Source organism: Lepus europaeus, chromosome X (genome assembly GCF_033115175.1).
Source record: "Lepus europaeus isolate LE1 chromosome X, mLepTim1.pri, whole genome shotgun sequence".
Classification (NCBI taxonomy): domain Eukaryota; kingdom Metazoa; phylum Chordata; class Mammalia; order Lagomorpha; family Leporidae; genus Lepus; species Lepus europaeus.
Window position 1 is genome coordinate 114,393,737 of NC_084850.1, and position 17,444 is coordinate 114,411,180.

Genomic DNA, 17,444 nt, shown 5'->3' on the forward strand with positions numbered 1-17,444 from the left:
ATCTTTTATTCTGTCTTCTCATGTATCTTCCTCAAGGCTAGTTACTTTAAATAGTATGAAAAAAAAAATAACAGCTTTACTTGAAACAATTTTCACCTAAATTATTTATAAGCTCATGTCAAATTTATTTCAAGCTCTGAGTTAAGGGAAGAATTCTCAGAGTGGACCTCTGCAAAAATTTCTGTTTTTGGCGAATATAGTATACAAAAAGAGAATGGTTAGAGCAGAGTTTTTCAACCATGACACCTAGATATTTTGAGCCAGATAATTTTTGTTGTGGACAATCCTATTTGTAAGATGTCAGCAGTATCCCTCACGTCTACTCAGAGGATGCCAATAGCGCCCCCTGGTGTGTCAACCAAGATGATCTCTAGATAATGTAAATTTTCCTGGGGGTACAAAGTCATTGCTGATTGAGGCGATCTAATCACTGTGTTAGATATGAGATAAACAGATATGCAGGCTAATCAGCCAGTTAGATGTTTAATCTTAGGTTCCGGGAAATTTTAATCTTGTTTTGAAGCAACAGGAAACTTTTCAAGCATTTTATCAGGAGTTCAAATCCCTTCCTAGAAACTGTGAATTTATCTTGCAAAAAAATTCTGACCTAGACTTGTCATGGACAATTGTTTAATCAATGTTTCTCAGTTTCATCAGACACAACACAAATGTTTTTTGGAAAACATAATGTTCCCTTTACTATCTTAAATTCAAAATCAGAATTTAAAAGCTTTAGCCATAATGTTAATGATAAATAAGAAGAAAGAAACATAATACAAGTGATATGTCCTTAAATATGTTGATTCTCAGACCCAATTACATCAAAAGATATAATGAAGCAATCACACAGTTTCACCTATACAGAGAATCACCATAATTGCCATAGCTATGAATGCAGACAGAGGAAGGTTGTGTTGGCAACTCAAATATGTGAGCAGCATTACCATGACTGATGTAATTTCTAAAATAACAGACATCTTGATAAAATTCAGAACACAGCAATATACAATTTATATGAGTGATTCCAAGAACAACAAGATATTAAAAACATATAAAATTGTTTTTATATGAACAAAAACCAGAAAAAAAGTTGTTATCAGATGATTATAAGTATTCTTTTTGCTTTCATGAAAGCCAGCTTCAAAGCTGTGCAGGATGTGGGATGGTTCTGTTTAATGAAGTATTCACGGTGAAGGCTAGCTCTACATCTACCCACCTGGATTCACCTGCCCAGCGCCAGTACTGTACCCCAGTCACTGTGATAACATAAACTTCCCTGCAAGTTCCCTAAGTAGCACAAATCCACCAGTTTTCTCAGGGCTGGAATTCTGATCTGGGTTAAAATCCATGATATTTCGCCTTTCACGGATAATTTAACCCCAGTAGTTTATAATTAATAGAGATCCTATCTCCTGACCTTCAGAGAGTCTGACTTAGTAGGAATAAAATGGGGTTTAGGAATCTCAAGTTTTAACAAATGCCACAGGTGAATATGAAGTAGATTATTTGTGTGCAAAGTATGCGAAATATTCCCTCTTAAAAAGCCACAGTTAAAAATGTCTGCATTAGGCAAACAATAGCAGTCTTACTTTTCTGCTTCTTTACCTTACAATCTTATCACCTTGATGGTTCCTCTGTTGTCCATCAAATTACTTAGAAGTGTCTCTTAATGAAGGCTTTTTTCATTATCACGTTTAAAAAAATGAAATAAGGCCATTCTTTGTTTTAAACAGAGAGATTAAGTTTAGTCACAGCCTATTGTGAGAATTTTTTTCAATGAATTTGTCACAACATTGAAAACCCAAAAACATTTATTGAATGTGTTCCTACTTGAGACAGGATACATTGATATTAAAATGGATGTCCAATTGGTAATCTACAAATGTCTTTCATATTACGTCTTTCCTTATGTGCACCATGCATAAAATTAGACAAACTTCAAAGGCAATGTCCTGCAAAGAAAGCATATGGAACATGGCAAATGTAACACCTTAAGGAAGGCTGATAAGAACCCAAGAGAATATGCTTAAAAATTTGCATGCCAGGAAATTGAAATTATCAGCTACTTAATAGGAAACTTATAAAATAAACAATTTTATTGTATTAGTATTTGTGATTCTGATTTTTTTTTAGATTTGTTTATTTGAAAGGCAGAGTTACAGAGAGATAGAGGCAAAGAGAGAGAGAGGTCTTCCATCTGCTGGTTCACTCCCCAGATGGCCACAATGGCAGGAGCTGGGCCAATCAGAAAGCTAGGATCCAGTAGCTTCTTCCGGGTCCTCCATGCAGGTGCAGGGTCCCAAGAATTTGGGCCATGTTTCACTGCTTTCCCAAGCCATAGCAGAGAGCTGGATCAGAAGGTGGAGCAGCTGAGACTTGAATTGGCACCCACATGGGATGCCAGCACTGCAGGCAGCAGCTTCACCTCCTACACCACAGCATTGGCCCTGTGAAATAATTTTAACCAACATCATTATATCCTCTTTGGGAAATCGTTTAACATTTTTGAAAGTCACTATATAAGTTTTGGCTCATCCCTAAGAAATTAGTTTCCATTCTTTCTCTAAGCCATATTTGTCTAAATGTAAAATGTTATCATTAAATTTCAACTTTTGAATCCAGTTGTAGTTTCTAATTACTGTAAATCAGCTTAGGGATGGAAAGGATTTGTTTCATTTTTGACATGTACCCTTGAATCTGAGCAAGATAAATACAGGCTATTTAAAATATGTCTCAAATATAATTACTTCTCAAAATAATTTTGGATAGAGGATTAATCATATATCATTTTTCAAATATACCGCATTAGTTCTAACAGACTAAAAATGAAAAGGTAGTTAATATGTCGAGATCTATCTAATTTGGAAGTTCACTGGCAATATCTGCCTATACTATATAGAATAAAGGTGCTTTTCAAAAGATCAAATGCAGTGGAAAAGCCACTGGATCTGTGAACTTCTATCTAGACTACTTTAGAACCAGGATATTTAAATGAAAATTACAGACATGTGTGAAATTTCTCAAATAACTGAAATAGCTTTATCAATAAGCTGCGGCCTACCCACGTAAACGAGCAGATTAGCTAAAATTATAATTGTGTGGAAATTGGTTTGCTTCATAATAAAGAACATTCATATCAATAATATCTTTACAGTTAAATCATGTTACTAATTTTATATCAGGACTTGAACTTGTGCTTTTCTGGTATGAATAATAACATCTTTCATTAGTGTAGTATCTTAAACTTTTCATATCATTTATCCTTTACATCAGTTTTATAAATTGGAGCCCCCATTTTGGTAAGTAACCTGGTTTCCAATCTTGGCCTTGCCAATTTTTAATTATAGCATTAGCAAGTTATTTAATTCATATGTAGAATGTGTATATTTTCTGTTCTCGTGAGGATTGAGTTATTGTTTAAAAGGGTTTTCACACAGTAGGCCTATGTATATGATTTTATGTTGGGGGGAAAGGTCATCCCTCCCTTCTTCAGCATAAATTAAAATGTACATTAAACTAAGTTTTATTTTTTTTTCCAAGAGACCTCTTTTATAGGAATTCTTCATACCTGGTTATCTTGGAGACGTCTCAGAACAAGACCTGCTTTGATCATACCCTATCCCAGAGAACTTCCATCCTGACGGTGAAGAATTTTTCCCTGTTGCTAGCTCAAGCCCAGGCCTACACAACTCCCTCACGCCCCAGGCCCAAAATATAAATGTCTCCCCCAAGCCCTTTAGGGCTGTTGGTTCTTGAGGCACAGCCGTTGGCAGCCCTTCCTCTGTCAGGTAAAACTTTGCCAATAAACTGCTGCTAACCAATCTTGTCCTGCATACCTTGGCCAGCAAGTACCTGTCACTTGGTGTCCTTGCTAATATTTAAAAGATAAGAAACCTGAAGCTCCCAGAGAGAAATAATTCAGATCAGTGTTGTTCTTACTTTCTCAAATTTTTAACCATGACGCAGACTATAAAATGCATGTTATTTCAGTTCCCAATATGAACACACACACACATACACACATATGACAAAAGTTTATCAGTGCAAATTAACTATTGCTGAATTAAATACACACTTTTAAATTTCCTATTCTATTTCAGATCTGCTTCTTTTATTTTCGATTGATACATAATATTCATATGTATAATGTATGATCCAGTCAGGGTAATTAGCATATCTATCACCTTAAAATCTTCCTTTCTGGCTGTTTTGAGAAATATATTATTGCTAATTATATTCACCCAGCTATGTCATAGAAGACCAGAATTTATTCTTCCTAACCATAACAATTTACCCATTGAATTTACCCATCTCTCTTGCCCACTACTCTCCCCAGCCTCTGGTAAAAGAGGTGGAATTTTATCAATTTAACTACTGAGAATATATAAAATTTCTTCTGTTGACAGTAAAAGAAATATCTATCTTGATAAAATTCATTCCCTAGTTCATTTTGTTAACCTGGCCTGTTGTCAGAAATATCTATTTTTTAAACTTTTGGTTTCAGAAGGATTTTAAATTTACAAAACAAAAACTGTGAAGTAATATATAAACCACATTCAGCTTCCCTTATTATTCATCTCATACTAGTATAATATACTTGTCATCATTAATGAACCACACCCATGTTCCCTTATGCTTTGTTAATCTAAACTCCCTCCACCCCTCCCAATCTCTAAACAATCAACATTTTGTGTTTAGATTGAATTTTTTAAGCTCCCACATATGGGGGAGAGCATGCAGTATTTGTCTTTCTAGGTTTTTAAAAGATTTATTTTATTTATTTGAAAGGCACTGCGACAGAGAGAGGAAGAGATAGAGAGAAATAGATCTTCCATCCGCTGTTTCACTCTCCAAATGACCACAACATCTGTGGCTAGGTCAGGCTGAAGCCAGGAGCCTGGAACTCCATCCAGGTCTTCCATGTGACTGGCAGAAGACCAAGTATTTGGGCCATCTTCTGACGTTTTCCCGGGTGCAAATGCAGGGAGCTGGATCAGAAGCAGAGAAGCCAGGTATGGAGCCAGTGCTCTGCTATGGGATGCTGGCATTGCAGGTGGTAGCTTACCCCAAGGTGGCTTAACCTGCTGAGCCACAATGCCAGACTCTGGTATTCGTCTTTATGTGTCTGATTTATTTTACTTAACATAATATTGTCTAGTTCCATCTATTTTGCTGCAAATGACAGGATTTCATTCTTTTTTATGACTGAATAGTATTCTGCTGTGTATATATCCCACATTTTCTTTATCTATTCATGTAATGATGGACACCTTGTTGGTTCTATATCTTGGCTATTGTGAACGGTGTTGTGATAAGCATGATGCAGGTATTCTTTAATACAAGGATTTCATGTCTTTTGGATGTATACCCAATAATAGGATTACTGGAGTTCATGACAGTTCTATTTCTAGATTTTTAAGAGATTTCCATAGTGGCTGTACTAATTTATGTTCCCACTGAAAGTATATGTGAGATTTTTTCTTTCTCCACATCCTTGCCAGTATTTGTTACTTTCTGTCTTTTTAATAATAACCTGGATAAACAGTGCTGAAAAGAAGAAATATGAATGGCCAACAAATATATGAAAAATTACTTATTATCATTAGTCACAGAGAAATGCAAATCAAAACCCCAGTGAGGTATCACCTCAGTTCTGTTGGAGTGGCTATTATCAAAATTAAATATTTATTAAGTTAGCTTTTCAAACAAAAGACCCATTAATATGTTCTGAAAAAAAATCTAATGAGTTGTAATATGCATATTTTAAAATAAGACAGAATAGAAAATGATAAAGTAGACTAGATGATATTTCAAATCTCTTGACCATAGAAAGGAAATTATTTATAAAGCATTTAGAAAAACAAATATGTTTCTATGTGATTGTGTGTGTGTGTGTGTGCTTGTGAATGTGTGTGAAAGGATGCATTATTTCTTACTGTGGGTCATGATCAAAATATAAGATAAATATTCTACATGAATATAATAAAGAATGACTGATGGTGATGTATTAAGTTTTAAAGTAAAATATTTTTATAACAAAATCACAAGGGAATTATATTTTAGAACATGCCTTGCAATTTCATATTTTGGAAGGAGAATACACTGTACATAACAACTACATAGATTATAGTCTTTCTTTTGAAGTTTGTTTCTTACTGAATTTTAAAATGAATGTCCTAGTTTAAGCCAATGTTTTATTAAAAAGAATAAGAAGAAAGCAGAGTTTCAACTTAGATTTTATATTGGTTAACATTTAAAGCTCTCAGCTGTGAACCTGGCTAAAGAGTAAGGAGGACATAGAACTTAGATTGATGCATGGTGATATACAAAGAGTATGTAACAGGTGATCAATAATATTCAACAGATAGAGCACAATGAAAACTGTAATTGGTGCATAAAATATAGAACTATTAAGAAATTCCAAATATCCAATGTTTTTCACTAGCAGTAAGTTATGTGCTTCAACCTTTTTCAATATAGTTGCGACCATTTTCACTCTCAATATGTAATTATAGTTGAGATATCAATGTCTTAATACAGTTGAGAAAACATCAGTTAATAACATAGCATTTTTGTTCCATTGAACTTCTGTCTCAGATGCCAAATTCCACACTTTTTAAGCTTGGAACTACATATTTAATGTATTGTCAGAGGTTGATGATGCTATGCTTACTCTGCCTATAATTACTATTTAGAAGCAATTAAAATATTTTCATAATGTTTTCTGTTTCAGAAGCATTCATTGTGACTGTAGTATGACTAGTCTATATTTATCCGGCTGAAAACTCTGGATAAACCTCTAAACTGATATTTCTCTAGATAGATTTCTTTATTTTTAGCAGAAAACAACCACTATTATTGTGAAACTATAGAAAATAAATTATTTCTGAAAATCAATTGTTTGTCCTGTCCTTAAAGCTGTCAAGATATGTAGAAACCATAATCAATCAACATTATTAATCTCTCCACAATAACAATTATTAGAGATGTTTAAGCTCATGTGCAGCGCCTATGTGTTATTAGCTTTGAAGCTAAATTGTAGTCCGATACAGAAGGTGGGTCAAACAACCCAACAAAAAGCACACACATAAATTAGTGAGCAAAGACAAAAAGTTGCATTCTAATTTGATACACTAGTTTCTTTCTTTCTTTTTTGTTTTAATTTCAATGCATTATTGTGCCTTTAGGCACATAAGGAAAATATTTGCATAGTGTTGTAAAGTACAAGTGAAGGGTATACTCAAAAATAATTCTTGTCAGCAATTCTTCTTATGCCATTCCTACATCAGTAATATTCAGTGAATGTTATCAAAATGGGAGTAGAAGAGTACCATGAATAACGGTGTAAAGAATGGTACTAGCTGTCCTAATTCCCACAGGGGTCACCCAAACCATTCTGACACTGAAGAGTCAGCCCTTTAGTAACAGGCAAAACTCCCTGGGATGCATCCCATGTGATTCTACTGTTTTGTTGTGCTTCGATTACCATGTAATGAGTATGCATTCCCTTTCCTTTTTTTTTTTTTTTTTAAGATTCATTTATTTATTTGAAAGGCAGAGTTACAGAGAGGCAGAGGCAGAGGTGGGAGGAGGGTCTTCCATCCCTGATTCACTGCCCAGATGGCTGCAATGGTCGGAGCTGTGCCAATCCAAAGCCAGGAGCCAGGAGCTTCTTCCAGGTCTCCCACGCAGGTGCAGGGGCCCAAGCACTTGGGCCATCTTCACTGCTTTCCCAGGCCATAGCAGAGAGCTGGGTCAGAAGTGGAGAATCTGGAACTCTAACTGGTGCCCATATGGGATGCCGGCACTGCAGGTGGCAGCTTTACCCGCTATGCCACAGCGCCGGACCCAGAAATGGTAATAGTTTAAAGGATGTATATGAGTTGATCATTATACAGATATGCATATAGAGAGATACTGCATAGTACCTCATAAATGTGTGTACAATTATTATGTACCAATTGAACAGCCCCCCCCCCCCCCAACAAAAACACTGCTACCACCACACAAGAGTGGCATGGGGAAAGAGTAACAGAACAGAAAACACCACAAACATGTTATACTATGTTCAGTCATATATTTCTTTAAGAAAACATTTATTTATCTATCTAACAGGGAGGGAGAGAGAGAGAGAAAGAAAGAGAGGGAAAGAGAGAGAGAGAAAAAAAATCTTCCATCCACTGGATCACTCTCCAAAAGGCTTTAACAGATGGGGCTGGGGCCAGTCTGAAGCCAGGAGTCAGGAACTCCATCCATGTGATTAGCAGGAACTTTATTTTGGCCACCATCTGCTGCCTTCCCAGGCACATTAGCAGGGAGCTTCATTGGAAGCAGAGTAGCTGGGATTCAGCCTGATGTGTAAAAGCTTAGATAGATACTTCTAGGTTATGAGCTGGAAACTGTACCTCCTTCACTCTGTGTTGCCATGTTCATCTACCTGTCAATCAGGGGACCCTTCCCCATGACGTACCTCCTCTTACCTGGGATATGGGGGTGGTACCATGTAAACACTTTTCATTTTTCTAAAGCTCATAAAAAAGCTAGGAAGAGCTGAAGCTCTCTCTTTCTTCCTCGTGGACTCAGAGCAGAGGAGGATATGGAAATCCCCTTTCTTTGGCCCACTCTCCTTTCATAAAGCCCTAATAAGCCTGTGCATTTTCCTCACTTTATACATAAAGTTTATCACACTGCATGCCATGTTTGGAGCTGTACTTAGGATTCTTCTATAAGTAAAAGGCAAAAGCCTGGGAAATTCATTTAAGCCCAAATCCTAACCCATAACAAAACTGTCACTCCAATATGAGATGTGAGTGTCTCAAACAGCAGCTTAACCCCTGTTCTACAACATGCACCTCAGTCATCTAGTTCTTAACAAAGTCCTTTCAGTGTTTTTTCTGTGGAGGGTCTGGCTCGAGGAGTGTCCTATTTCACTGTTTTCACTATTGTCTCTTTGTAATGGATTGGTTTTTATGGATTAATTTGTCTCCTCATTATGAGTTGTATTTTACTGCATCTTTATGTGTCTATTGATTTATTATTTGATGCTAGACACTGTAAATTTTATCTTATTGAATCCCGTATATTTTGTATTTTTACAAATATTCTTGAATTTTATTATTTGGTTCAGGTGAGATACTTGAAACAGTTTAGTCTTTTCATATTTTGCTTTTAAAGAATCTGAGTACAGAGCAATGCTCAATCTAGAGTTAAATATTCATCACATTTAAGCACTATATTGTGAACCATTAAAATCCATTAAAATTCATTTGCTGAGATTTATTTTAGTTAATTCAGGCTACTATACCAAAATATCACAAATGAACTGGCTTAAATAGAAGATATTTCTTTCTTATCATTCTAGTCCAGAATCAAGATGCCCTCAGATTTGGTGTCTGATGAAGACCTACTTCTTGATTCACAAATGGCTGAGTTCTTACTGTGCCCACACATGGTAGAATATGTGACAAAACTCTCAGGGACCCGTTTTATAAGGTCATGAGGGCTCCACCTTATGACCTAATCATCCTCCTAAAGCCCTTTTTAAAAAACCATCACACTGAGGAATAGGTTTCAGCATATGGATTTTCAGGGATATAAACATTCAGTCTAAATCAAAGCCCTAACCTCCAATATGACTGCATTTGGATACAGGCCCTTGAAAGAGGTTAAATGAAGTCATTTAGGGTAAATGAAGTCCTAAAAATAGGGTTCTAGTTCAGTAGGATCGCTGTTCCTGAATAAGGAGGAGAAGGAGGGATAGGAAGAGGCAGAAGGATCAGTAGAGGTCTCTCCCTTTATACAAGCAGAGAAAAGGCCATGTGGTGACATGGTGAGAAGGTGGCCACCTGGCAGCCAAAATGAGTGCTCTAACTAGAAACCAAGCTTGCTGTCACCTTGACCATGGAGTTCTTTCCTTCATAATTGTAAGAAAATAAATGTCAGTATTTAAGCTAACCAGTAAGTAGCATTGTTTTTCAGTGAAAACCCTAGCATATATTCAAACTGAGATAAGTTGTTCTGGGTAGTCTACCCAGTGTCCCAGGAATTATGAGGTTCTCTTGTGTTACTTGTAGGGAAAAAATCCATACCACGCTCTGTGTGACACCAGGTTCTGTTTCCACTAATACTTTCAGGCGTACCTTCCTTCTTCTGCAATTTTCTCACATGAGCTAATCAGAACTCAGGTGAACAGTGGAGTATTCACTCAGATAAATTCTTTACTCAGGTAAGTACAGCAAATCTCTGGAATTCCTCTTTGTGAAGCTCTTTCTTCTCTCTTACTCTTTCTTGTGAATAATAACCATCTAGGTCCTCTATATCTGCTCATCTTTGGGAATCTGGTGAGCTCTTGCTGGATCCAGGCTTCCATATACTGTGTCCAACACAGGAAGGCAACAATATGGAGCCAACAAAGCTCACTGTGTTTGAGTGTCATGTAAGTACAATCAGTGTCTTTCCTTGTTATGCAAGTATGGTTCTCTTCTTAAAACTGTACTTGCGGAATACATGAAATCTGTTTTATCAATATTAATATTAAAATTTAATTAAATTAACTCAGTTTGATTAAATAGAAATAAATTAAAATTAAAAAAACAAAATTACTGATTCATATGTTTCCCATATTGTATATATTTCAGCCAATAAGGTAAAGTGGATCCTTAATAATCTTTCTTGGTGAGATGTGGAAGTTCTTGCCATTAATTATCATTTGATCTTAACTGCTTATTCTCTATTTCCACTCATATAAAATACAAGAAATGACTTTGCAGGTTTATAGTAAATATTACATAATGTGTCTTGCTTTCTTATAGATGACCATAGTGAAAAAAGGCAAAGTTACCTTTTTAAAACACAAACCATGTAACTAGGGATAACAGGAAATAAAGTGAGTTAACCAGGAAACTTGAGACTACATTGGTTATGGAAAACAATTCAAATGTTGTAGTGAATTCTAAAAATATCTGTGATAACCTATGCTTTCATAGAGAAAAAAAATCTATTGGTAACATTAATTTTGTCAATACAGAACAGATATTTTTATTCCATTGCAGTAAAAAAGGCATCTCATTTTTGTTGTGAAATGAGTGTTCTTCACCAAGACTTTTCGTGATGCTGTGAACAGATTTGCTGCTAGGTCTTTATAGGCAGGAAGCACTTGAGTGTTAGACTGATTATCTAAGTGACATCGGTTGTTATGAGTTTATTTCTCACACAGTTATTTTTCAGGTCCATCCACACCTACGATTAGGGAGTGACAGCTTATATAGTGTTCATTTCAGGCAGCGGTGAGGTTCCTTCCTTGTTCATATTCCCAGGTGATGTCCTTCTTTTTGACAAATGAGGACTTGGAACAAGAATCTGACATTTTCTAGTGTTCAGTCTTTCCTCAAACTTTAGTTCTCTGTTAGAATTAATTTTCTGTATGAGAGAGGAAACACTATTCAACCAGATCCAATGTAGTAATCTTTCCATAGAGAAAAATTCTCTCCTGGCTTCACTCCCGTTGTTCCAGTATTGCTGTAAGCTTCATTTCTCAGCACAGCTTTGGATATCTTGCTACTGACAAAAGATGTAAAAGTAACCTTAGTCCCTGGGCAATGTTTTTTAATTTTTGTTAGCTTTGTGACAGTTGCATTTCTCTCCCTGCCACACAGCTCTATTTCCTCTCACAAATTTCTCTTTTATTAAACGTAGTGAAGCAGTCAATACTGGTGTCATCATTTTGGAACCCACATTCCTATTTGCAGGTTTCACACCCGGGTCTCCAGCACCCATGCATTGACTAGTACAACCTTGCAGCTTTTTGGACTGTAGAAGCTGACATGGCTTTGTCTTCCCATTGTAGGAGTTCTTTCTGCAAATGTTTTCATTCATTGTCAGCTAGCAATTCATCTAGTCATCTAGTGTTTGAAAAATATTTTGAATCCATTTTAAGTGAAATGTGATATGCGAGGTGATGAGGATAAAACAGTGAGCCAAACCAAAATGTGGTTCAACTTCTCTTTGAAAATTTCCAGGAATGGGTATTTACCATGGCAAACAGTAACACATTCATTTTTTAACTCAAATTCCTAAATAAGTTTTATATAAGTAGAGCTAAAACCTCCATCCTTATAATTTATTTTTTAAAGATTTTATTTGTTTATTTGAGAGACAGAGTTACCATCAGTGAGAGGGAGAGACCAAAAGGTCTTCCATCTGCTGGTTCACTCCCCAAATGACTGTAGTAGCCAGAGCTGGGCTGATTTGAAACCGAGAGCCAGGAGCTTCTTCCAGGTCTCCCACACAGGTGCAGGGGCCCAAGCACTTGCGCTTTCTTCTACTGCTTTCCCAGGCCATAGCAGAGAGCTGGATTGGAAGTGCAGCAGCCAGGACTCGAAGGGGTGCCCATATGGAATGTCGGCACCACAGGCAGAGGATTAACCTACTGTGCCACAGTGCTGGCCCCCCTCCCTATAATTTCTACCTTCATTTTCTACCACTGTCTATAATGCCAACCTCTAGAGAATAATTCTTATTTTCCCAGTAAGCAACGATTTTATTTAAATATAATTATACCTCTATGTAACAGTATGCCACTTGGACTCTCTAAATGATGACCCAAGAGGCAAAACTAGAACCATGCAGCTATACAGTCTGAAATTCTGGTGGAAGATAGAAATAAAGCTACAGTAGCATCATTTTCTAATGTATGGGGAGACTTTCTCAGTACAACAGCTATTAAATAAAATGAGGTGGCTTGGGTTTAAAGTTATACTACTGCATTTGTCTCCAGGGATTAGAATATACATGAAGTCCTATGCTTTGAGATGAATATTTTTTTCCATTTATTACTACACAGCTTGTTTTCTAAATATTTTATTTTGAAATAATAAAGCTAATTTGAAATAATTATAGATGCATGGAAAGTTTCAGAGAAATGTACAGCGGAGGTTTCATCATTCTTTCTCCAGCCTCTTCAGTATTAATATCTTGAATAATTATAGTATAATAGCAAATCAAGGAAAGTGACAATCTACAGAGCTTATTCATATTGTACCAGTTAGACACACACTTATGATTACTTGACATATTTTATCTTTGTAATAATTCTATGAGGTATGTTTCTGTAATACATTTAATGTGTGAGAGAACTTAAGCTCAGATGTTTATTAACTTGGTTATGATCGCACAATTGGGCGCACACTTGTCTGACTTAAAAGTAGGTGTTCTCTCGTCCAGCCCTGCAAAAGATGCTTAAAGATGTGTTACATACAGAAACATAGAAACACGGTCACCAATATGAAAGAAGATAAAGAAAGGAAACCTCACAGCAAGAGATCACAGGAGTCTCAAACCATATATTAGAAAAAATCTTTGGCAAATGACAGGGCAAAATTACTCCTTCTCAATAGTCACATTGAATGTTAATGGCCTGAACTGTCCAGTTAAAAGACACCGATTGGCTGATTGGGTTAAGGAACAAAACCCATCTTTTTGCTGCTTACAAGAAACTCATCTTTCCAACAATGATGCATACAGACTGAAAGTGAAAGGCTGGAAAAATATATACCATGCCAACAGAAATGAAAAAAGAGCGGGCGTAGCCATCTTAATATAGGACAACATAAACTTTACCACAAAAACTGTCAGGAGAGACAAAGAGGGGCACTATTTAATGATTAAGGGATCCATTCAACAGGAAGATATAATGATTATCAATGTATATGCACCTAATTACAGGGCACCAGCTTATTTAAAAGACTTGTTAAGGGACTTAAAGGGAGACTTAGACCCCAATACAATAGTACTGGGGGACTTCAATACTCTACTCTCAGAAATAGACAGATCAACAGGACAGAAGATCAACAAGGAGACAGTAGATTTAAATGACACTATAGCCCAAATGGATCTAACAGATATCTACAGAACATTTCATCCTACATCTAAGGACTTTACATTCTTCTCAGCAGTACATGGAACCTTCTCTAGAATTGACCACATACTAGGCCATAAAGCAAGTCTCAGCAAATTCAAAAGAATTAGAATCATATCATGCAGCTTCTCAGACCACAAAGGAATGAAATTGGAAATTAGCAACTCAGGAATCCCTAGAGCACGTGCAAACACATGGAGATTGAACAACATGCTCCTGAATGAACAATGGGTCATAGAAGAAATTAAAAGAGAAATCAAAAATTTTCTGGAAGTAAATGAGGATAAAAGCACAACATACCAAAACCTCTGGGATACAACAAAAGCAGTGTTAAGAGGAAAGTTTATATCAATAGGTGCCTACATCAAGAAATTGGAGAGGCACCAAATAGATGAGCTTTCAAGTCATCTCAAGGATCTAGAAAATCTGCAGCAAACCAAACCCAAACCCAGTAGGAGAAAAGAAATAATTAAAATCAGAGAAGAAATAAACAGGATTGAATCCAAAAAAACATTACAAAAAATCAGCCAAACAAGGAGCTGTTTTTTTGAAAAAATAAACAAAATTGACACCCCATTGGCCCAACTAACTAAAAAAAGAAGAGAAAAGACCCAAATCAATAGGATCAGAGATGAAAAAGGAAACGTAACAACAGACACCACAGAAATAAAAAGAATCATCAGAAATTACTACAAGGACTTGTATGCCAGCAAACAGGGAAATCTATCAGAAATGGACAGATTCTTGGACACATACAACCTACCTAAATTGAGCCAGGAAGACATAGAAAACCTAAACAGACCCATAACTGACACATAAATTGAAACAGTAATAAAGGCCCTCCCAACAAAGAAAAGCCCAGGACCAGATGAGTTCTACCAGACATTTAAAGAAGAACTAACTCCAATTCTTCTCAAACTATTCAAAACAATCGAAAAAGAGGGAATCCTCCCAAATTCTTTCTATGAAGCCAGCATCACCTTAATTCCTAAGCCAGAAAAAGATGCAGCATTGAAAGAGAATTACAGACCAATATCCCTGATGAACATAGATGCAAAAATCCTCAATAAAATTCTGGCCAATAGAATGCAACAACACATCAGAAAGATCATCCACCCAGACCAAGTGGGATTTATCCCTGGTATGCAGGGATGGTTCAACGTTCGCAAAAAAAATCAACGTAATGCACTACATTAACAGACTGCAGAAGAAAAACCATATGATTCTCTCAATAGACGCAGAGAAAGCATTTGATAAAATACAACACCCTTTCATGATGAAAACTCTAAGCAAACTGGGAATAGGAGGAACATTCCTCAACACAATCAAAGCAATTTATGAAAAACCCTCTGCCAACATCCAATTGAATGGGGAAAAGTTGGAAGCATTTCCACTGAGATCTGGTACTAGACAGGGATGCCCACTCTCACCACTGCTATTCAATATAGTTCTGGAAGTTTTGGCCAGAGCTATTAGGCAAGAAAAAGAAATTAAAGGGATACAAATTGGGAAGGAAGAACTCAAACTATCCCTCTTTGCAGATGATATGATTCTTTATTTAGGGGACCCAAAGAACTCTACTAAGAGACTACTGGAACTCATCGAAGAGTTTGGCAAAGTAGCAGGATATAAAATCAATGCACAAAAATCAATGGCCTTTGTATACACAGGCAATGCCACGGCTGAGGAAGAACTGCTAAGATCAATCCCATTCACAATAGCTACAAAAACAATAAAATACCTTGGAATAAACTTAACCAAGGACGTTAAAGATCTCTACGATGAAAACTATAAAACCTTAAAGAAAGAAATAGAGGATACCAAAAAAATGGAGAAATCTTCCATGCTCATGGATTGGAAGAATCAATATCATCAAAATGTATATTCTCCCAAAAGCAATTTATACATTCAATGCAATACCAATCAAGATACCGAAGACCTTCTTCTCAGATCTATAAAAATGATGCTGAAATTCATATGGAGACACAGAAGACCTCGAATAGCCAAAGCAATCTTGTACAACAAAACCAAAGCTGGAGGCATCACAATACCAGATTTCAGGACATACTACAGGGCAGTTGTTATCAAAACAGCATGGTACTGGTACAGAAACAGATGGATAGACCAATGGAACAGAATAGAAACACCAGAAATCAATCCAAACATCTACAGCCAACTTATATTTGATCAAAGATCCAAAACTAATCCCTGGAATAAGGACAGCCTATTCAATAAATGGTGCTGGGAAAATTGGATATCCATGTGCAGAAGCTTGAAGCAAGACCTTACACAAAAATTCACTCAACATGGATTAAAGACTTAAATCTATGACCCAAAACCATCAAATTATTAGAAGTATTGGCGAAACCCTGCAAGATATAGGTACAGGCAAAGACTTCCTGGAAAAGACCCCAGGAGCACAGGGAGTCAAAGCCAAAATTAACATTTGGGATTGCTTCAAATTGAGAAGTTTCTGTACTTCAAAAGAAACAGTCAGGAAAGTGAAGAGGCAACCGACAGAATGGGAAAAAATATTTGCAAACTATACTACAGATAAAGGGTTGATAACCAGAATCTACGAAGAGATCAAGAAACTCCACAACAACAAAACAAACAACCCACTTAAGAGATGGGCCAAGGACCTCCATAGACATTTTTCAAAAGAGGAAATCCAAATGGCCAACAGACACATGAAAAAAATGTTCAAGATCACTAGCAATCAGAGAAATGCAAATCAAAACCACAATGAGGTTTCACCTTACCCCGGTGAGAATGGCTCACATTCAGAAATCTACCAACAATAGATGCTGGAGAGGATGTGGGGAAAAAGGGACACTAACCCACTGTTGGTGGGAATGCAAACTGGTTAAGCCACTACGGAAGTCAGTCTGGAGATTCCTCAGAAACCTGAACATAACCCTACCATACAACCCAGCCATCCCACTCCTTGGAATTTACCCAAAGGAAATTAATTTGGCAAGCAAAAAAGCCATCTGCACATTAATGTTTATTGCAGCTCAATTCACAATAGCTAAGACCTGGAACCAACCCAAATGCCCATCAACAGTAAACTGGACAAAGAAATTATGGGACATGTACTCCATAGAATACTATACAGCAGTAAGAAACAATGAAACCCAGTCATTTGCAACAAGATGGAGGAATCTGGAAAACATCATGCTGAGTGAATTAAGCCAATCCCAAAGAGACAAATATCATTTGTTTTCCCTGATCGGCTACAACTGAGCACCAAAGGGGAAACCTGTTGAAGTGAAATGGACACTATAAGAAACAGTGACCTGATCAGCTCTTGCCCTGACTCTAGATGTACAATGTAATACTTTATCCTTTTTAGTATTTGTTGTTGTTGTTCTAGTACTAGTGGTTTAACTCTGTAATTAACACACAATTATTCTTAGGTGTTTAAATTTTAACTGAAAAGTGATCCCTGTTAAATTTCAGAGTGGAAAAAGAGAGGGAGGAGATGTACAATTTGGGACATGCTCAATCGGACTTGCCCCAAATGATG

The 17,444-nt window shown here is 36.5% G+C and overlaps 1 long non-coding RNA gene across 1 annotated transcript in view; it reads right to left on the minus strand.

Annotated features, from left to right (window-relative positions):
- Positions 1-1,667: 1,667 nt before the first annotated feature.
- LOC133753514 (uncharacterized) overlaps positions 1,668-17,444 on the minus strand; it is a 59,021-nt gene continuing 43,244 nt past the window's right edge. The window contains exon 3 of the long non-coding RNA XR_009865070.1: positions 1,668-2,447. This is a non-coding gene — a long non-coding RNA (uncharacterized LOC133753514). The remainder of the gene's footprint in view (positions 2,448-17,444) is intronic.